Consider the following 22,880-nt stretch of genomic DNA (forward strand, 5'->3'; position numbering starts at 1 on the left):
ATCCTGTCTCAAACGCAGAATGTATCAAAACAAAAACTTGCTGCTCTTCATGAAGACCGGGTTTCTGTTTCCAGCACCTGCACGATGGATGGCACCACTCTCTGTAACTCTGGTTCCAGACTATATAGTCTGACGCCCTCTTCTGGCTTCTGTCAGTACTGCACCCACATGGCACATGTGCATTCGGACAGACAAAACAAACATTTTAAATTTTTCGTTTCAAAACAAGCGAAAGTCTGATGTGAACTATAGATTCATAGTGGGCATGTATTTTCTATTTTAATTTCCTTCATGAACCAGCAATTCCTCCGTTCTAGAACTCTCTTTGGATGGGGCCTTCCCGTTCGTTCTCTGTTGGTCTCACCTGCCCCCTCTTTATTCACCCTTTCACATTGCAGCTATATGTGTGAGCATCCACACCAGGCCAACCCTCCTTGGGTCGTCATTGATGGTGATGTTAGTTGTGGAATGTGGATTCTTACATAGATACCTGTTGGAAGTGTTAGCTGAGTCATGAGGGTCCCCAGCAAGGTGCTTAGGTTCTAAAACTCTCTCAGTGTTCCTTAAAGGATATCGTGAACATGCCTACCTTTAAGGAGGAGAAATTGTTCCATGATAGACAGTCCTTGGCTTCATCTCCTCTCTGCTTCCTGGGCCTCAACAGATCACAGCCCCACCGGAAGTCAGTGGTGAGGGTGACACCCGACCCTCAGGGGCAACTTTTTGAATTTAGCAATAGCCTGTGAATTTTAGGAAACTCTATTCACGTGGTTTGGAAAGTTTAAAACTTATTTTCAGTGCAGAAAAGTGGGGAGGGGTGAGAAGGTATAAGACCTCGGGATCGAGCTCAGTAGAAGAACGCCTGCTTACCTACTGGGTGCTCAGTCCTTGGTTCCACCACTTAAAGCAAACATAAAACAAACACAAAACCCACTAACCCTGCCAGGACTTTTCTGGACACTAACCAGCTACCTACATCACTGAGATGAGATAAGCAGCATCTGTAGTGTACATGTGACTTACCACGGAAAATGATGGATACGAGTAACATGCGTCCAGCTTCAACAATGCACATGCTGTTTCTGTTTGGTTCCCGTTTTATTTGGAGTTAGTGAGTAACATCACCAAATACATTTACACAAAGTGCTGGGGAACTCAGTGTCTCCCCTCACTTGTTTGGTTCTCACCCCACTCCATACTTCACTCGGAGGCTGTGCTCGTTTTTGCTGCAACAGACTTCAAGTCTAGGCAGGTTTGATAACAACCTAACCAGCGGGCACAACAATGTGCCATGGCCCGTTGCCTGGTGACTATGATTCAAGGCAATTCAAGTAAAGGGAAAACACCGTAGATAGTTTTGATTAGTCACTGCTGACCCAGATACAATATTTATGTGGCTTACCAGTTTCTTAGCAAAATTGGTCTCTGTTAGATTCTATAGGACAGAAATTCATTTTTCCTTAATTATTCATTACTGTTCGTGTGTGTGTGTGTGTGTGTGTGTGTGTGTGTGTGTGTGTACTTTTAATGAGGAAACCATTGAAAAGGCAGGAAATTCAGAGGTCCCTCAAGTGTCATTTTTTGTTTTTTTGTTTTTTGTTTTTTTTTCACATAGATTGGGTCTTCCCACAGATGCACGTAGATTTTGAAATAAAACATTTCTTGCTTTTTTTGGAAGTGCTTGTGTGTGACATTTATTTGATGGTAAGAATCACCATAAATCAGGATAGAAGCAACTCCTACCAGTTGCTACAAGTCATTTGACTGAACACGCTTTATTCTACAGAGACCCTCTTTCATGTTTCACAGGGCTCAGGGTCCTGCGAGATCAATGACACACGTGTCTCCATGGTTTCTTATGCACATGATCAGTGAATGAATGAATGAATGAATGAATGAATGAATGGCTCTGCGACAGTTGTTAATACATTGTGTTGTTAGGATTGGCTTATAGCCTGGCTACACAAACAGTAGGAGCTGCCTGTCTGAGAGATACAGCCCAGGAATCTTCAGATCATCTGAGTAGAATGGAATATTGCTAGGTAGGCTCTTTATTCTGCCCAGGGTAGCAGGTACTTGTATTTAATGCTTTTCTAAAATGGTTATGGATTGGATGTGTTTCCTCAAATTCATACACTCAATGGTCACATTGGGTGACACTTGGTGGTGCTACCTTTAGTAGCTTTCAATGAAGCCATGGGAGGGGAGGTCACAGTGGACAGAGCTACTGCCCTTGTGAGAAGGAAAGCAGAGATTCCTCTCCCTTTAATGATGTGAGGAAGACAGCTGAATGCTAACTAGAAAGGGAACCCCCATCAGAAATCAACAACAACACTGATTGATGAAGGAGGAGCTGTGGGAAACAAATGCCTTATGTTCAAACCAAGGATTTTGTTAAGGAAGCTCAAACTGGGATAAAAACCCAACATTGAATATTCAGGACAAATTATTTGTCTAGGAATTTGATTTTGTGTCATTATAAAGAAATGGTAAACGATGAATAATTAAGTAAATTATGTAGGGCAGCTGGTCAGGCACTCAAGGAAAAGTATGCATCTTCACACTAAATCAAATTTTGGATCAGCTGGGTGTTTTAAAACTAGAAAGAAATGAGAGAAGGAAGGGAATAAGGAGAGGGGAGAATGGAAGGCCCAGAGAGACCAGCAGTTGTTTTCTAGAACTGAGAGAAGCCTTTAAGAACAACATACAACCCAGACACTATGATAAAAGATTTTTGATGCAAAAGGTTTTTAACAAATTGACCCCAGAGTGGATGCCCCAAAATTACAACTTAACAAGAAAATGGCTATAATTACAGGAAAATGCCTAATTTATAATATAAAGGGAGGTTTTTTGGTTTGTTTTTGGTTTTTTTTTTGTTTTTTTTTTTGGTTTTTTTTGTTTTTTTTTTTGTTTTTTTTTTTTTGTTTTTTTTTTTTTTTTTTTTGCTATACTAAAATGCTCTTGACCAAGACAATTTAAGAGGAAAAAGATTCATTCTGGCTCAAAGGTCATCATGGACTGGTGCACACAGCTCCCATGACATCATCATGCCGTGATGTATAGTCACTATGGCTCCCATGGCAGCATGAAGCTGTGATGTATACAGTCCATCACAGCAGGGAAATCATAGCAGTGAGAGCATGACATCACATCCAAAATGAGGAAGTAGGGAGCTGTGAAGGCTACTGCAGCTCAGCCCCTTTCTCTGTGCAGTCTAGGACTCCAGCCCATTAAATGATGCCCACACAGTCTTTCTACCTCAAGATAATCTGTATACTCCCTTACAAGCACGCCTACGTGCCAGTCTCCCAGGATCATTCTAGATTCTACTCGATAGCACAAACCATCTTAGGGAGTACCTCAGAAATCAACTTACAGAAATGACCAAAAAAGAAAAAGGAAAAAGGAAATAGAAAAGCAGACAGGAGTTATTAAAATACGTTTTATATGGAAAGAGATACAGGTAATGAGTAAGTCCCACAGAAAACGTTAAATGTCAGGAAAAAGTTAAGAATTTCAATATGCAACTTTCGTCTACTTGGTTGGCAAAGATTCGGAGGACTTCCTTATTGTGAGGACGCAGGAGTGCTGCTGTTATGTGAAACTCTGAGAGCCAATAGGTGGGTGGTGGGGGGCTGCCTGTCAATGTCTCTCAAACTCTAATGTGCACTTTGATACTTATTTTGACACTTCAATTCCATTCTCAGGAACTCAGCACTTCACTTACAGTTACAAAGGCAGGACCCAGCTCTTGGTTTTAAGAATGGTACTAAGAGCTTAACACACAAATGGTAATTATCTCAACTGCATCTGTCTGAGAGGGTTTGAGGTAGAGATGTAAATTTTTACATTTTACCCCACAGGCTTTGGAACCATTCGACTTTGTAGAAGGTCATGATTTTAATATTTAAAACGTTTAATATGCTCAGTGGAGGCATCTGCTTATAATAATTCCAGCCTATGGGAGGCTGAGGCAGGAGGATTGTCTTGAGTTTGGAATCTGCTTGGGCTACATAGTGAGTAGTAGGCCAACCATGGCTATAAATTAAGACCCTGTCTCTGAACAATAAAAATCAATTAAAGCTACGAGGAAATAGATCCAACTGGCAATTTTATAGGAATTAACATAATTAGGCAATCACTGTTATGGAAAAGCAAAATATCAGTAAAGACAATAATCTAGAATAAAATAGTGTCAACAAAAATAAAGCACTTAGTATTAAAATATTCCAGAAACAAATAGCTTGTGCCAGGTAGTTGTCAAGGCCCCGTCTATAAATCACTCAACCCTCCTTTCGAATCAACAGCAGAGGAAACAGAAGCATTCCCTGAGACAGGCCTGGAGCAAGAAAGGGAAGCACCATCTCTGATGAGTTTAAATGAGGCCAACTAAATGACTTTCAGCAAAGACTTTTAAAACCTTCTTCACCTCAGAAGAGTCTCAGAGCAAACTTCCCATGTTCCCTTGTTCTAAATTTAGGGTCCATAAATAAGCAACAGATGTGTTTACACTTGTGCTGTCTGCAAGCGGAGGAGGGTGAAGGGGGCTTGCTGACTGGGCCAAGAATTTTCTAGGACAGATGCAGGACTTTTCATATACCATGTGTCCTCTGTCCTCACCTTGGAAAGCTTCCCTACAAGCAAGGTCATTTATTTCAGGAGGAAAGACGTATTTTATTTCAAACTGGAATGTACCTACCCCATGAGAAAAACATGGGGGCATATGTCAGGTTGATTTGTCCATGTCTGGACTCCACTTCTGTGAAATGGAAGAGATCTCCCTCCTCTTGAAACAACAACAATGAAAATCCTGCCACGAGGACCCTGCCTGCTGGAGGGGAAAGATGAGCGATTCCAGATTGCTTGTACTGGTTGCAGGGAGCCAACTCGGGTTGAGAACCAAGTTCTTACTAGAGCTGAGCACAGCCACCTAGAGACACAGCAAGTATTCTGGCTGGATTCCTTCTCCTTTGGCTCCTTCCTCCTCTCCCTCCACAGAGCCATCTTCTGGTCCCTTCTCTGCACCCTGTATCAGACACACAATACATGTACACATACAGTAAGTACCACATGCACAAAACACTCCCACGCACATACAATAGCTAATGAAACTATCTACTGGGGCATTGTTACAGCTTTTTGTAGAAGTATTAACTTTTCTAGTGACAAAGTAGTAAAGGGGCCATGGAGATGCCTCAGTTATTAAAATTATTGCCAAGGAACCAGGAGAACATGACTCCAGTGCTGTAGTATTCGGATAAAATTCCAGGCACAGCCATGGGTCTATAACCTCAAAGCTGTGGCATTGATGCAGGCAGATCCCATGGGGTTACTGGCAGCCGGTTTCGCTGCAAAATTCCAGGTTCAGTAAGAAATACAATCTCTAAACACAAGGTGGATAGTTGTTAAGGAAGTCAGCCAACATTAATCTCTGGCCTCCACACATATGCACACACACATGCACACATACATACACACATGTGAACATGTGCATACCACATATATACATACATATATACATACATACTGATATGTTTTATAAAATCATGCAGTGGGAGGTGGTACCTTAGCGGGCCCATGCTGAAGCATCCCCCTGAAGTACCAGCCATATGATGGGTCTAGTATGAAAAGAAGTTAAGGGAATAGAGGTAGAGAGAGAGGGGAGATGGAGCGGGGTGGAGAGAGAGGTGGGGGGAGGGAGAGAAAGAGAAAGAGAGAGAGGGGGAGGGAGGAAGGGAAAGGGAGGGGAAGGGAGGGAGAGAGAGAGAGACCATAGAGAGGTTCCAGGGAGCACAAGAGAGTCCTTTTACAGCAAATTAGGCTTTTAACTGCTAGGTAACTGTTGGGCAGAGCCTAGAAGAAATGCTAACACATACATGCATGAAATTAAATTAATTAAAGGCATAAAATACTACATTTTCTGTACAGATTTACTATGAAATCAGCTAGTGTTGTTTGGCATCTGCAGAGAAATTCCTAGACCTATAGCCCCAACCATTTCTCTGGCCTTTCAATTCTATAACACTTACCTCCCAGCCCTGTCTCAATGGTCAAAAGGGAACAATAGAGAGCTGGAGAAAGAAACAGTTGACTTGAGTTCTGAAGGACACATATAGTTCACAGTTGCATAAAGGTCAGTATGTTCAAACGCTTATTTGATGTCATGCCAAAGTGAGAGGTACACCACTGCCACTGCTGGGCCTCATCTAGCGGTGATATGTTATCCCACAGCCTTAGCATCTTCTCAGCTAGGTACAGTGCTGCATGCTGCAGTAAGAAGGCTGGGATAGAAGGATTCAAAAAGTTGGATGCCAACTGGTTCAATATAGAAAGAGCCCATATAGAACAAATAGAAAGGAAGAAAGGGAGGAAGGAAGGAAGGAAGGAAGGAAGGAAGGAAGGAAGGAAGGAAGGAAGAAAAAAGGAAAAGGAAGGAAAGAAGAAAGAAAGAAAGAAGGAAGGAAAAGGAAGGAAAGAAAGAAGAAAGAAAGAGAAAGAAAGGATGGAAAAAAGGAAAAGGAAGAAAAGAAAAAAGAAAGAAAGGAAGGAAGAAAGAAAGAAAGAAAGAAAAAAGGAAAAGGAAGGAAAGAAAAAAGAAAGGAAGGAAGGAAGAAAGAGGAAAAGGAAGGAAGGAAAGAAGAAAGAAAGAAAGAGAGAGAGAAAGAAAGGAAGAAAGGATGGAAAAAGGAAAAGGAAGAAAAGAAAAAAGAAAGAAAGAAAGGAAGAAAGAAAGAAAGGAAGGAAGAAAAAGAAAGAAAAAAGGAAAAGGAAGGAAAGAAAAAAGAAAGAAAGGAAGGAAGGAAGAAAGAGGAAAAGGAAGGAAGGAAAGAAGAAAGAAAGAAAGAAAGAAAGGATGGAAAAAGGAAAAGGAAGAAAAGAAAAAAGAAAGAAAGGAAGAAAGAAAGAAAGAAAGAAAGAAAGAGGAAAAGGAAGGAAAGAAGAAAGAAAGAAAGAAAGGATGAAAAAAGGAAGAGGAAGGAAAGAAAAAAGAAAGAAAGGAAGGAAGGAAGGAAGAAAGAGAGAGAGAGAAAGAAAGAAAGAAAGGAAGGAAGGAAGGAAGGAAGGAAGAAAGAAAGAAAGAAAGAAAGAAAGAAAGAAAGAAAAAAAGAAAGAAAGAAAGGAAAAAAGGAAAGGGAAGAAAGCAGGCAGGTATGATGGCTCGCACTTTGATTTCCAGCCCTCAGGAGAATGAAGAAAGAACATCAGGACCTCGAGCCCAATGTGTGAGCTATGTTGTGAGCTCCAGATCAGCCTGAACTACAAAATGAGACCCCACTGTGAGAAAACGCAAAACAAGAGAAAAGAAAACTGAGACGATCTTCTCTGACTAGCCAGAGGGAAGTTTGACTCCACCTTTGCTATAAGCTTTCTTCACAAGTCTTTAGGATTGCTCAGCTTAGCAGGGCTTCAGTTTGGGCCACGTAATCTAAAACCTCAAAATCAAAACCATTTCTTTGAAGGAAACCATTAACATTTGGGAATTTCTTTACAAACTGATCGAAGGGACCCGCCCACCACACTGCCTTCTCTGGGGTTAGAGACATTCATAGTCTCCTAAAGCAGACCTTTGTGTTTTCTATTTATTACTCAATGCCTTAACTATTCTGCTTTTGCATCAGTTCCTTAAAATGCCCAGGCAGTATACAGTTAATTGGACAACGATCTACCCACCTCCAAACTTTAGGGAAGGTCTCACAAGAGCCAGAGCATGGGACAATGTATAGAAAAAAACAAAAGTCTTCTGGACACATCATTGGCTATTGCTCTGGAAAACTCACTTCATAAGCAATCTGCACACGATCGGGGCCATCAACCCTTCTTCACAGATGAAGAAGAAGGCCAGGGGGCCCCAGCTTTCCAGAGGAACCACTGGCAATTCAAGCTTGTCCGTGGATGAGAGGTCCTTCTTATTCAACGGCTTACCCACAGAGAAGTTAGTCTGACTCTGCTGAATGCCCTCCTACTGTTTACCCCCCCAAACGCATGTTCAGGGAACCACATACAAACAGAAGGCATGAGGGAGCGAGGGAAACCCTGAGAAGAAGCCGCCAGGGGCGGAAGGGGAAGAACATGGAGCTGGGGTGGCTACGAAAGGGTCAAAGGTCATCGTATAAACACCATGAAACGATCGACAATAAAGTAATGTAAAAAGCATCAACAAAGCATAATGACCTAAAATAATTATTTTTTCACTCAAAATCGTAGTATACATGTTTTCAAAAACATATTCAAATAAATGAAAACCCTAGTATCTCTGAAAAAAAAGAAGAAGAAAACGCCTTTCTTTGCTACGTGATGTTTAATGGGGCTTGGGGGTGGGAGATTTCCGGCAGAGTGGTATCACAGAAACAACAAACAAGCCAATTTAGCAAGTGAAGAGTTTTCCAATCACCCCAGCATTGGTTGTAGATACTTCCCGATTTCCTCTGAAAGTCTCATTCACTGAGTGGTGACTTTTATTATATTTTCAAAGATACAATGATGAGCTTTTTAAAAAGAAATTGCAGCCTGAATTGTTCTCCAGTTATCTTTTTTATAAAGGTTTTTGTGATATGCTCTGGGTATGGATTGATGTATGATATAAGAAAGCTATGCCCTTAGAGAGACAATTGACATAGAAAGGGGATGGAGGATTAGGAAAACTGAAAGGGAATCAAAAATATTTATAATAGAAAGAGAAGCTAAGTGAATTCTTATGAGCAAATGACCTGAACAAAACTAGTTATTTGTTTAAAGTGGAAAAAGAGGGAGGGAAAAAAGAAGGAAAAAAAGCACCAAGAGAATGCTTCAGAAGCTGAGTATGGTTAGAAGAATAATTCATAAATAGACTACATTGTTTTTCTCTAGGGTACATTAGTCAGATTATTTGATCTTTAATCGAGATATACAGGGGAAAGTCCAATTAATTTATAAATGTTAATTGCCACCCAATGGAATAACCGTTACTTTGAGAGTGAGATAAGCAAACCTCAGTGAAGCTGGCCCCCTGTACCAAATAAGCAATCTCGCCAGCTCCATGACAGGAAGGGCAAGCACAGGAGAAGCCGACCCACGGCTCTCTGTGAGAAGCAAGGGCATAAGGAAGCTCACCCCGCAAAGACACTTCTACTAAATGAGTGATGACTTTCTCAGCTGCGGGAGGATCTGTGCGGCTCCTCCTAAAACTGACGTAGTTGGAGCACATCTGTGCGTGCATTGCACTCTATATAAACTGGTGTTGTCATTGTGTTTTGTGGGGAAGTGCTTTAGTGAAATTGGTCAGACCCCCAACTTTACTCACCTTAGCCATATTCAGCACTGAGCTGATCAGAGGAAGGGAGCACCAACGCAAGGAAGGGAGCACCAAAACAAGGAAGCGAGCGTCAAAGCAAGGAAGCGAGCGTCAAAGCAAGGAAGTGAGCGTCAAAGCAAGGAAGGGAGCACCAAAGCAAGGAAGCGAGCGTCAAAGCAAGGAAGCGAGCGTCAAAGCAAGGAAGGGAGCACCAACGCAAGGAAGGGAGCACTAAAGCAAGGAAGGGAGCACAAATGCAAGGAAGGGAGCACCAAAGCAAGGAAGGGAGCACCAACGCAAGGAAGGGAGCACCAACGCAAGGAAGGGAGCACCAAAGCAAGGACGGGAGCACCAAAGCAAGGAAGAAAGCACGAATGCAAGGACGGGAGCACCAAAGCAAGGAAGGGAGCACCAAAGCAAGGAAGGGAGCACGAATGCAAGGAAGGGAGCACCAAAGCAAGGAAGGGAGCACCAACGCAAGGAAGGGAGCACCAACGCAAGGACGGGAGCACCAACGCAAGGACAGGAGCACCAAAGCAAGGAAGGGAGCATCAACGCAAGGAAGGGAGCACCAAAGCAAGGAGAGGAGCACCAAAGCAAGGAAGGGAGCACCAAAGCAAGGAAGGGAGCACCAAAGCAAGGAAGGGAGCACCAAAGCAAGGAAGGGAGCACCAAAGCGAAGGCAACAAGAAGCTCCAGGTGGACTCGTCCCAGCAGGTGAATCATACTAAATCCCAAATCAGAATTTGTCTCAGATGCTTGTTTCTCTCAGCTAGTGTTTTATTGTGAAATGAAGCAGCTGTACTCGAAAAATAAATGCACAACAAAGGCAAGTTTTACTTGGAATTGACACAGGGGAGTCCCTAGCTAGTAATATCGCATAAGAGTCAGATGCCCATGCATAACCATAATCCCTCCCTTCCCAAACGTAATCACTATCTTCACCTAACCTAATCATAACTAACATTCCATACTTGAATGTTTACATGTGGGAGTGTATTGTGAGCATGTGTGTAGGACACATGTATGTGCAGGAGTGTGTGTGTGTGTGTGTGTGTGTGTGTGTGTGTGTGTGTGTACGTGTGTGTACATGTGCACATGATCCAGAGTCTTCCTCAGCATCTCATTCATTCAGGGCGATGTCTCCATTGAGTCCAGAGCTCGTCTCACTAGCCATCTTGCTCTGAGAATCCACACGCTCTCTCCACAGACAAGCTACCATGTCCACACAGCATCTACTTTGGCCTTGGGGATCTGACCTCTGGCTGTGATTGTGTGGTAAGTGCTTTATGCATAAAACCACCTCCCCACCCCCACAGGCTACCTTTCAAACATAGGAAAACCTAAGCACACATCTGTAAACACTACGGTTTGGTTTTTACATGACATAAATGAGGTTGAACTCAGCGGAATCAGATAGTTCACCCGCCTCTTCGGCTCAGTTCTCTGCTCGGCGTTTTGCCTGCGATCACTATGCACTTAGACGTTGCCTGTTTTGGGTTTCCTAGCTTTGTAGACTTTAATATATGATGATCTCATTATTTTCTTTTCTGTTGAACTGTTGGTAAACATAAACAAATACATCATTAGGAATATTCTGACAGATGTGTCTTGCTAGCTATGTAAGTACTCATCTCTGTCTGTAGACCTGTTGGTCTCAGAGAATGAATATTTACAAGCATAGCTCATGCCCAACTGCCTCCCACACCATCTACTGCACTTTACAGCCCTGAAGCAATGTACGGACACCCTAGAGGCTCTCACCCGTGTCCATCAAACACTCACGTCTACAGAACTTCATGTGTTCTGGTTGCCTGTGTTTTGCTGGCCATCTATGTTGTTTACTGTACAGCCTGTTCCTTCACACAATAGTGGGTTATTAGCAGCTGAAGGTCTTAATTCTGTCTGAGTAGGGTTTGATAATGATTTTCTTTATGGTTAGCATTTTTGTGTGTTCTGATCAAATACTCTACTCCCATTCTTCTGTAAAAAAAATATTTTGCCATATACTATAGTCTAAAAGGTTTATTATCCTTGATTTTCATATTTACAAAAATACATAAAATTTATTTTTATATGTGATTTGAAATAGAATAGACACCAGCACTAATTTGAAAGCATCATTCAATTTCCTGTGCTCTTGGGTCTCTGTATTCTGAGTTCCCTCTTGTTAATATGAACGCCACCTTCAACTCGCCCAACCCATCACTACTGTTTGCTACTGTTTGGAAATGAGGCCTCAGTCACAGGTGAGAGGCTTAAGTGATATCCTTGTGTAGGCCAGCTCACACCAACTCTTGTCACCTTGGTAGATGATGGTACATGGACACAAATACATAGGGATGTATAAAAAAACAAAGGTAAGTATTCATCATAGTTGTTAAAATATATACTTTTAAATTTTGTATTCCATACAACATCATTTTCTACTGTTATGAATATACAGAAATATGAACTCTTTCCTTAAACTAACTTTAGATATATTCTCCGATAGTTTATATTATGTGTGGAAACACAGCCTTTTTGAAATAAATGTTTGTTTTAGCTTAATTTCTTCTTTATTATGAACAATAAAGTAACTGAATCAAATGTTCACATAGACACACAGACATACAGAAATCATCTTTCTGAATTAACTTTTCTTGGAATTTAAGAGTTACTTAAAAGCATGCTATAAATAAGACTTCAATCTTTTCAGTTTAGACCCAGGGAAAGAGTTAGAACTGTGAGGAAATTTGGCTATGATCACACACCTTAGAGCAAAGCCAGGACCTGACCTATGACCCCCACATCCAACAGTCAAGTAGAGCTTATCAATTATCAATAAACAGCTTTTCCTCCACACAAAATATTTGATGAATAAAATGCTACCAATGAATAACTCCTATGTTTGTTTTAACAATATTCTTATTGGTGATGTCATCTTGAGCAGATAGTCTTGGCTAACCTGTGCATAGTTTTCTTCCCTCTGCGCAAAATCCTCAATCAGACCAACGTTATTACACTGGGAACTGCTCCCTCCTTTCTCAGTAATGAAGAACAGCAACACACATTGTCAGCTGTTGCTGCTCTCCCACAGGCTGCAATTTGTCCTTTTGAAGAGAGTGGGAAAGCTTCAGTTGAAGGGGACAGGGAACCTTACTATGTGTCCATCCCCATGTTTCTGTGTGTACATCTCCTGAGCATTTGTAGAGACCTGCTCTCCTGGCATTTTTTAATAATCGGCTTCACTCCTGTGAAGAGATACTGCTGCTCACCGCAGGGCACTGAGCAGAATGTCCTGCTGTCAGAGACTCTGAGCACAGCTGCCTTCTGCTTACCTAGCAACAGGGCTCAAATGTGACTTTTTATTCTGTAGAATTCAGGCCTCTAAAATTCATCCCAGCACTTGGAAACCTTGTGTCTGTCTTACTGCACACCATATGATCAACACCATATGCCAACCGATAAGAATAGAAGCCATTGTGAATTAGACTATATTGAATCTAGGCTTAACATGGCATGCAATAGAATATGTTCATTTTGTACTCTCTCACGTAGATAACAATTTGGGTAATATTCCCATAACGTGTAGATGATTGCATATTTCTCTCTCCCCACAAAGGAAGCGGAAGTAGAGATATACACAGCTCCTCACAGATAAAAAAGTATTGGGTCTAAAAATCATCTCTCCGTTTGTACTTCTCTTGCATGACCACAGAGTGACCTACTTCCTGGGTTCAGTAAGTATGTCCATCCTGTGCTGTTAATCTTCCATGCAGCTCTAATGAGTCCAAGGGAAGATTTGAGTTATATGTTGCTTTCCTTTCTATTTTTAAGGTTTCTACTGTTTGTGTCAAATTGGCAGAAAAAAACCAGCACAGGAGGATCTGTTGCTGAGCATGGTTTGTGGGTATGCAGCCCAACATGCAGGAGATGGATGTCACCAACAGCTGCGTCAATAGGAGCATAATGTCGTTGGCTCACATCTCAGCAGACAGGAAAACAGAGATGAGTGTTCATGCTCAAATAGCTCTGTCCTATTTTTTTCTTTCTTGCACGCAGCCCATAGCCCATTAGATGGTACCACAGACTTTCAGGATGGATATCACATCATTAGTTTATTCCCTCTGATAAATTCTTCACAGACAAACAGAAGGAGGCTGCAGTCTTTGAGGTATTCTAAATTCAGTCAAGTTGACAATGAAAATTAACCATTGCAAGTCCAACTAATATCAACATGACATCCAAACTTGTCACATCAATTCAGAATGTTCTAACTCCTGTTAGCCATAGACTCATGGCCCTCTATTTTAAAATGCAAACTATATTCAGTATATCCTGATGGTCTTACAATTCCAACATGATTTACTTCTCCAAAACCCACAATATTTTCTAAGACCTAACACAGTCTTTTAACTATGGGCCCCAACAAAATAGAAAAGTTAATACGCCCAATATGAAATGGCAGAAAATAAACATTCCCCATTTCAAAATGGAGGAGGGAAAGGAATGATTTGACCAAAACAAGACAAAACAAGCACCAAATCTTTTGTATCTGAAACTTGGACTCATGATGGCATCGTCAGGGCTCCAACATGTTTGGGTATCTCTGCCTTTCCAGTTCTATCGCCTGCAGCAGCTGTGGCCTCTCTCTGGACTGCTCCACTTGCTGCCTTCAGCTTTCCTTGAGGAGAACTCTTCAATACCCTTGGATCCAATGAATCTCAAGCTTCTCTTTCAGGTCCATCTAGAGTCCATTCACAAGCTCTGTGGAGTCATCTGATACTCCTACATATTGCCTAGACACAGAGGCCTTTTGTTTGAACCTTGGTGCAAACCTCTATTGCATCATAGCTCACACATCCTGCCTGCCTACAAAACCAGCACCATGTGTATAGCATAAACTTGTGCTGCCAGTTCAAGATGTAGCAGGGTACCCTGGAGACAGCATTTTCTCAGGCATTCTTTCCTGGTGTTCTCCTTCCAGATGAATCTGCTTTTATATACCCTGGAGACTTTGATGACTGATGTTCCTCAAGCTACTTACTTACTGCCGTATGGCAGAATGGAAGTTTTACTGTAATGACCACAATCTCTTAACCATTACAGCCATACTGTCGCCATATGCCTTGTCTCCTCTGTCTATTATTTTAACTGTCTACACCCTTTCCATTGACAAACTATACATTTTTCCTGCCTTTCATTTTTGTCAAGAAGCTCTTAGCAATTTATAGTTGCCGGGAGAGGGGAATTGAGTCTGTCAATGGAGAGGCATTGGATATAATAGACCACATCCCAGGACAGGCACTGTGCACAGGGATAGCTGACCAACATAAATAGAACTCCATTGTTTTTTGTGTGTTTGTTTATTGATTCATTAATTTTTTAAAGAACACGAAGTTGGGTGAGTAGGAAACGTGAAAAGGATCGGAGAGGAATTTGGGGAGATGACAGACTAGAATAAAAATATATTGTATGAATAGAAAAAAGGAAGCATCTTCAAAAATGGTGCTGGTCTAACTGGGAGTCTGAATGTAGAAGAATGCAAATATATCCATATTTATCACCATGCACAAAACTTAAGTTGAAGTGGATCAAAAACCTCAATACAAAACCAGACACACTAAGTCTCACAGAAGACAAAGTACGGAATACCTTGAAAGAGTTGGTACCGTAGACAACTTCCTGAACAGAACACCACCAACTCAAGCACGAGATCAACAATTAATGGTCACCCCTTCTCTGAGGAAAAAGAGAAGAGAAAGCAGGGGAGGGAACAGGAGGAAAGGGGAGAGGGAGGCTGCAATCAGGATATAAAGGGAATAATTAAAATTAATTTTTAAAAAAGATCAACAATTAATAAATAAATGGGACCTCATAAAACTGAAAAGCTTATGTAAAGCAAAGGATATTATCAATAAGACAAACCAGCAGCCTACAGAATGGGAAAAGATTTTGACCAACCTTACATGAAACAGAGGGCTAATATCCAAAATATATAAAGAACTCAAGAAATTAAACACCAACAAACCAAATAAAAAATGAGGTACAGAGCTAAACAGAATTCTCAACAGAGAAATCTCTAATGACTGAGAAGCTGTCAAAGAAATGTTCAATGTCCTTAGTCATTAGGGAAATGCAAGTCCTAATGACTCTGAGAATCTATTTTATACTCATCAGAATGGTTAAGATCAAAAATTCAAGTGATAGCACATGCTGACGAGGATGTGGAACTCCCCCATTGCTGGTGGGATTGCAAACTTGTACAACCACTTTGGAAATAAATTTGGTGGTTTCTCAGAAAATTGAGAATAGTTCTACCTCAAGGTCCAGCTATACCACTCCCAGGCATATATCCAAAAATGCTCCACCGTACCACAAGGACAATTATGTTCATAGAAGCTTTATTCATAATAGTCAAAAACTGGAAACAACCTAGATGTCCCTCAACCAAAGATATATACAGAAAATATGATTCATTTATACAAGGGACTACAACTCAGCTATTGGAAACAAGGAATATCATAAAATATGCAGGCAAATAAATAGAACTAGAAAAGATCATCCTGAGTGAGGTAACCCAGACTTAGAAAGACAAACATGGTATGTACTCACTTGTAAGTGGATATTAGCCATAAAGTACAGGATGACCATGTTACAATCCACAAACTCAAAGAAGTTAAATAACAAGGAGGGCCCAAGGGAGGATGCTTGAACCTCACTCAGAAGGGGGAATAAAATAGACAACAGAGGTGGATGGAGGGAAGGAACTAAGTAGGAGGAGTAGGGAGAGGAACCAGGATGGGGATCAGGTGCAGGGAGAGTGAGGGTGGGGATAGGACTGGGAGAGAAAAATGGAAATCAGTGTGTGTGGGGGGGTGTATCTCTGGGAACTGGGGAGGTTCCTGATAGTCTATGGGGATGGCCTTAGCTTAGACTCCTAGCAGTGGAGTGGAGGGGCAGGAGGGAAATATGGAACCTGAAGTGGTTACCTCCTGTAGCCAGGTAGAACTCCAGTGGAAGTAGGGGGACACCAACCTACCCACAAAACTCAAAATTTGTACAGGGAAAAAAAATAGAGCAGACTTTAAGATGGCCAACCAGTAACTGGTCCAATTTGAGACACATCCCATAGGAGAGAGTCAACTCCTGGCACTATTAATGATACTCTACTGTCCTAGCAGACAAGAGCCTACCATGAATGTCTTCTGGGAGGCTTTATCCAGCAGCTGATGGAAACAGATGCAAAGACCCATAGCCAAATATTGTGCAGAGCTCAGGAGCCTTTTAGAGTCATTGAGAAGGACACCACAAGAAAACCTACAGGGTCAGCTAACCTTGGCCCATGGGGACACACAGAGACTGAACCACCAAACAAAGAGCATGCCTGGGGTAGACCTAGGTCACTACACATATGTAGCAGATATGCAGCTTAGTCTTCATGTAGGTTCCCCTAACAATTGGAGTGGTGGCTGTCTCTGACTTTGTTACCTACCACTGGATTCCTTTTCTCTAGTTGGGCTGCCTTGTCTGGCCTCAATGGAAGAGGATATATCTAGTTCTGACGTGTATTCTCTGAAGAGATGGGGAGCATGGGTGGAGGGACTTAGAGGAGAGAGTGGCTACAATCAGGATGAAAAGTGAATAAATAAGTAAATTAATGAAGAATATATTGCATGAAATCCCCATAAAATAAATAAAAACAAGAAAGGATCTCCCATTTTTTTTGTTGGTTCTGTGCTCTTTTGGAGTTCCAGTCTTAAAGACTGGCTAAAATTTAAAAGAAATACTTTTCTTCTGCAATATCATTCATCTGACCCTTCCTTTCTATTCACATTCCCATTAGTATTCTGGTCTTGCTCACTCCAACCAGAATCACCCAGGAAGCTCTGCTTTCATCATTCTGCAGCCCTCAGTACCAAATCCTTCCATAGTTGGCTTCCAGTCAATTCTGAAGGCCTATGAACCCTATCAATAGGTACCATACAACAACAGCATCAACCACACTCACATTCAGTTTTCTGCAGTAGTGACTTTTTTTCTCAATGATAACAAATACTCTAACAAAAAAACAAAAACAAAAACAAAAACAAAAAAACCATAATGAATGAAGGGCTTGTCTTCCCTGGTCTCTGGATGGATATGGTCCACCATGGTAAGAAAGACATGGTGGCGGGTGGTTCCACGGCAATGGGAGAATGTGCTGGTTTACTCATATCTCTTCAGACCAGGAATCACAGAGATATAAGATGCTGTCCATTCTGAAACTATCTTAATTTTAAAATTCCAAATGCTGTGTGATAGGACTTTGATCAACACACCAGCCACTCAACTTTGACCAGAATCTTACATCACAACTCCAAGAGAGTTAGTGCTACGTGTAGTAAGAGTTTTGGTTTCTTTAAAAATCCAGTTATGTTATAGGAATGTGAGTTTTAATCACAGGTGTGGGATAGTTTGGTTCTGGGGACTCTGGAAAGGGTATAAAGTGGGCATGAAGTGACTGCTGCTCCCCTTTCCACTTTAACTTTCTTTCTCTTCTACCTAGTGTTGGGGGAGGGGAGAGATTAGGGTGGAATAGGGGCTGGAGGTATGAGAGCCTAATAAAATATTAAAACAAATACGCCAACAGTTACAACTTGAATCTGAAGCACCCCTTGTGTGCTCATGTTTTTCATGTTTGTTTTCTAGCTCCTTGCTGCTTTGAGAGGCTGCATAAGGTTTAGAACACAAGAACGGGCTGATGGAAGTAGGTCAGTAGTGACACGTTCTTACAGATAATAGCTCAGCCCTGCTTCAGCTTGCTCTCTGCTTCCTGGTCTGCCATGATGCTTGAAGCTCAGCCCCATGCTCCCGCCACCATGAACTGAGTTGTTCTTCTCATGCCTTCTCTGATATGCCAGACCAAGACCCTCTGAAATGGTGGGCTAGTCTCTCCTCACTTGAGTTGTTTCTGTCAGTTATTTTGGTGAGAGCAACTCGAGAGCAAAGGATGCAGCTGCTACAGTAAGTTAGTAGTGGGCAGCATGAGAAAGAGGCATGCAGGGGCTGGAGAGACGGCTCAGTGGTTAAGAGCACCAACTGCTCTTCCAGAGGTCCTGAGTTCAAATCCCAGCAACCACATGGTGGCTCACAACCATCTGTAATAAGATCTGATGCCCTCTTTTGGTGTGTCTTAAGACAGCTACAGTGTACTTACATATAATGAATAAATCTTAAAAAAAAAAAAAAAGAGGCATGCAGTCGCTCTCTTATTCTCCTAGGAGACAGAATTATCTGAGTCAGAGACAAATTAAGATCTTCTAAGGAAAACCCCAAAGGCTCGTTCTACTTCTGGATTCATTGTCTTCCTTGGTCTACCTTCTCTATAATAGGAACACTTGGCTACCCATCTGGATGCAGCAATACTGCATTGTGCTCCCACTACCTGTGCTTCGGTAGCAGCTGAGGAGTTGAGACCTGCTGGTCTGGCTGGTGAGCCACTCTAGACTGGTATTTCTACTGCACCATAAAGGCATAGCATGCCGCTGGCTAGGGAAGGGTGATCCTGAGCATGAACGGATCTCCCAGATTTTTCATCTGGCTCTGTCCCGTTTTGAAGCTCCAGCCTTCAAGATGGCTTCATAATCACGACGTAGACATTCTTCTGGTTTTATGTTAATAACACTATTATTTACATAATGTCTGAATAGCTAATCTTCCTTGTCAGCCAGACTGGATTTAGAATCACCACAGAAAGACAACTCTGAGTGTGTCTAAAATGGTCTTTCCAGAAAGGTTTAATTGAAGAAGGGGGATCCACTGTAAAAGAAGGTGCTGCCATACTATGGTCCAAGATTGAATACAAAGGAGAAAGTGAGATACACACTATCAGTCATCTCTCTGTGCTGTCTGACTGTGGACAATATGTGACTAGCTTACCTTGTTCTCCTATAGCCATGCCTTCCTTGCCATGGTGGACTGTTCCCCAACACTGTAAGCCAAAATAAATTCTGGCTCTTGTCAGTGATTTTATCACAGCAACAAGAAAAGTATCTAATAGATAGTATCTGAACTATACTGCTCTTGAATATCAACCCTAGCTATTAGGAAAAAAGTTGTCTAGGCCACAGTGTTAGCTGGAGTCACTGGGTCACTGGATCACTGGATCACTTCCACTATATTGCTTTTTTTTCTGGTTCTGAGTGACATCTTTGAAACTGAGGGTGGTGTTTCAGTCTTGATTGCAATCTAATTACAAAGATTAAACACCACACTGTTACACACCACTGTGACCATACTCCAAAAACACTAGAGGCCATGTTTTGCTATGCTTTATACTTTAAAACTTTTCATTGTGTTTCATTAAAAGAAATTATCCTTCCATCAAAGCTTCTTCAGACAGATAGATGGGTAGGTGGACAAGTGGACAGACGATAGTGTGTGTGTGTGTGTGTGTGTGTGTGTGTGTGTGTGTGTGTGTGTGTGTGTGTGTGTGTGTGTGTTCCCATATATATTTGTCTGTGTCTTGCTAAGGATTGATCCAAATTCTCACATATGCTATTAGAAATGCTCTACCATGTAACTATATACTCCTGTCCACTTTCACATTTATATTTTATCAAGTGTTGTATTAGGGTTTGTGGGGTAGCAGGCTGTGAAAGGTACCCTGATTCCTGGTCGAGATAGGTAGAATCCCCAGGGGACCCTAAGGGACAGTAGGAGCATTCCCAGTCTCCCAGGAGATCAGGCCCCCTCTCATGTAGCTACAGCCGCCCCCCCCAGCCCCCTGTAGAGAGGTTTGAGACCGATCAGTCACAAGACAACACCCCAAGCCCCTCCTCCACAGGTGAAGTAGACTCAAGACAGATCAGTCACACAGAAGTAGGACCACACCCCCAAATATGTAGATGAGGTATTTCCTAAACTCTAAACCAATAGGAAGTACCTGCTGTCAGGCACAGACCCATCCTGAAACTGTATTTAAGAATCCTATTTAGAAAGATTAAAGGTGTGCAGAAATTATTCCATTATCTGAGCGCTTCTATCATAAGAGCTGTAACACTGCCACTTGGGGAAGAGATCTACTCTCCCAAAATCGCTGCCAGAAACTCCCCTGCACCCCTCACCAGCTACTCAGTCTCCTGCTGCCTCAGCACAGCCTGAACCAAAGCAGCAGAGGCGGAAATGGAGGCGGAGCAGCACCAGCAGCCGAGGCAGTGAAAGCAGTCCCGGCTCCCTGCCGGAGTTCTCTCCACTTCATCTGAACCCGCACACCGGGAATGCTCCTACCGTCCCTTAGGGTCCCCTGGGGATTCTACCTATCTCGACCAGGAATCAGGGTACCTTTCACAGCCTGCTACCCCACAAACCCTAATACAACACTCGATAAAATATAAATGTGAAAGTGGACAGGAGTATATAGTTACGTGGTAGAGCATTTCTACAGCATATAACTCTGGGCCAGTCCAGAGATCTCCATGGAAAGCCTCCTGCACGCAGCCCCACAGGGTTTGTTGATGCTGTTGTTACTATAATAGGATATCACTGAGCACATTATAAGTTTTAAAAAGGGTTATTTAGCACACTGCTTTGGAGGCTGAACCCGAGATCCTTTGTTTTGCTTGGCTCTGCTAAGGGCCTTATGTTGGATGAGGAACTGGGAAGCCAGGGAATATGCTAAGTAGCTCTTTTTATAATCCATGTTCGTGAGTGAAAGAGGACCCTGAGATCAACTACATTTATCCCTCAAAGGGACGCATCCCCAGTGATTTTTGTTCTGGGCCATGTATCCTAAAGTATTAGCAACTGTACACATCACCATGCGGAGACCAAGCCTCTAGCCCGTGAGCTTTGGGTGGGCATTCTCAAGCAGCCCTAACCCATAGCAGATTATGACCGTGAGGCCTCTTTATTTTATGTGTTGTAGTTTTAACCAGTTCGTGTGTGCTTTCAATGACCTCTCTCTGTTGCCCCGAAGGAATTCATTCGTTGATCCCATAATCCATTTCAGTAGCAGGACTTCCTGTGAAGTTTTGAGTGACTATCTCCTCTTTTACAAGCAGTTCCAACACGGCTGTCTGAAAGTGACCAGACAGCCATGAAACAGAAGAAAGTTCAATACACTGCCTGAAGACTGCGTCTATTCCTTAGCAACTGGTGTCCAATCAGCATCTCTATTTGACATATACTATACACAATCGACAGTAACGAAGCATGGATATCTGGTGTTTACTGAGTGCCAGGCAGTGCTCTATACTCATTGTATGTATAAGACATTTAGAATTGACAGCTACCCTCTGAGGAGACCAGAGGCAGAAGGTAGTAAAGAGTGTGCTCCCAGGAAGTCAGCAGTTCAGACAGGGTACTTGCTCTGAGATGTCTGTGAAACCATGCCATTCTTGTGAGTTGAAAGGCATCATTCCCTCATCTGGTCAAATGAATGATTCCGAGCCCAGGGTCTTACTTCTAGAAGCTCTTACCTAAAGAACATACACTAAGACTTCAAAGGATTTTTGAGTAAGAAGTTAGAGGTCAGGCTCCCACCAACACAACGATCTTTTATCTAAGTAAAGACCTTTTGTCTTGAGTCCTGTTGTACTGTAACTATATTCTGCCACAAATGACCACTTATGACCTCTGGGGGTTAGAAAAATCACACAAAAAGAAATGCTAAGCACTGAGCAGTTGAACGCATGTGGCAATGCTCAAAGGAGACGTCTGCCGAGCAGCCACGGGGGCAGAGCACGGAGTTGGGGCCATGCAGAGGTGACATTTTAGTGAATAGGCCCAGAAAGTCTGAGAAAATAAACTGGGACAAAGGGTCAACTTTGCCGTTGTGTCTCAGTGTCTCTTCTTCCCCGACCATGTTCTGTGTATTCTCCCCCCTTAGAAGAATTCTAGTTACCGGATTTAGGACCCGGCTCAAAGCATCTTAATTAATTACATCCGCAAAGACCCAAATAAGGGCCCATTCTGAGTTTCCGGGTAGATTTGGGTTTTGAAGGACGCTTTGGCTGCACTTGTGAATAGCAGCTATTCTTGGCTTACTGCCCACCCCAAATAGCAGGGGTTCTGATCTGAATCTTCTACTGGAAGTTCAAAGTGCAGATGTGCATTTCGGCCTCCAACAGGAAAATATAAAACACACTGCATGGTTTTCAATGCAGATATAGAAGTCGTTTTGCTTCTCTTCCTGTGTCAGATGTTCAAGTGGCCACCCAGTGCTCTTACTGAGGGGGCAGCCTATCCAGAGAATGAACACGGCATCAGCTAAAGAATGCAGGGGAACTAACAATTGGGGCATCCAGACTTAGCTCTGTAATGATGATAATCTTTCCCTCCTGGTAGTGATTGCAGACTGCCTAGCTTGGTTTTGCCCAAAGATCACCTCTAGTAGCTTTACTGCTTATCATGCAAGAGACTCCGTTGATTTTCTGAGGTGCTTCATTTACTCAATTAAACTAGAATATCACTGAGTCAAAGGCTCGCCTAATTAGCTGCCGTAGTAAATCAAACACAGCTAATTTGGTTGTTCTCAATGCTCTTAAGGTCACTGCCAAGGTGATCACAATTAGCAGCCTATCTCCCTGAAGGAATCGTCTGGTCAGACTAAGTTGTTCTGTGGCGTGAGAAGGAATTTGGC

The sequence above is a fragment of the Rattus norvegicus genome, chromosome 1, assembly GCF_036323735.1.
Source record: "Rattus norvegicus strain BN/NHsdMcwi chromosome 1, GRCr8, whole genome shotgun sequence".
Lineage (NCBI taxonomy): Eukaryota > Metazoa > Chordata > Mammalia > Rodentia > Muridae > Rattus > Rattus norvegicus.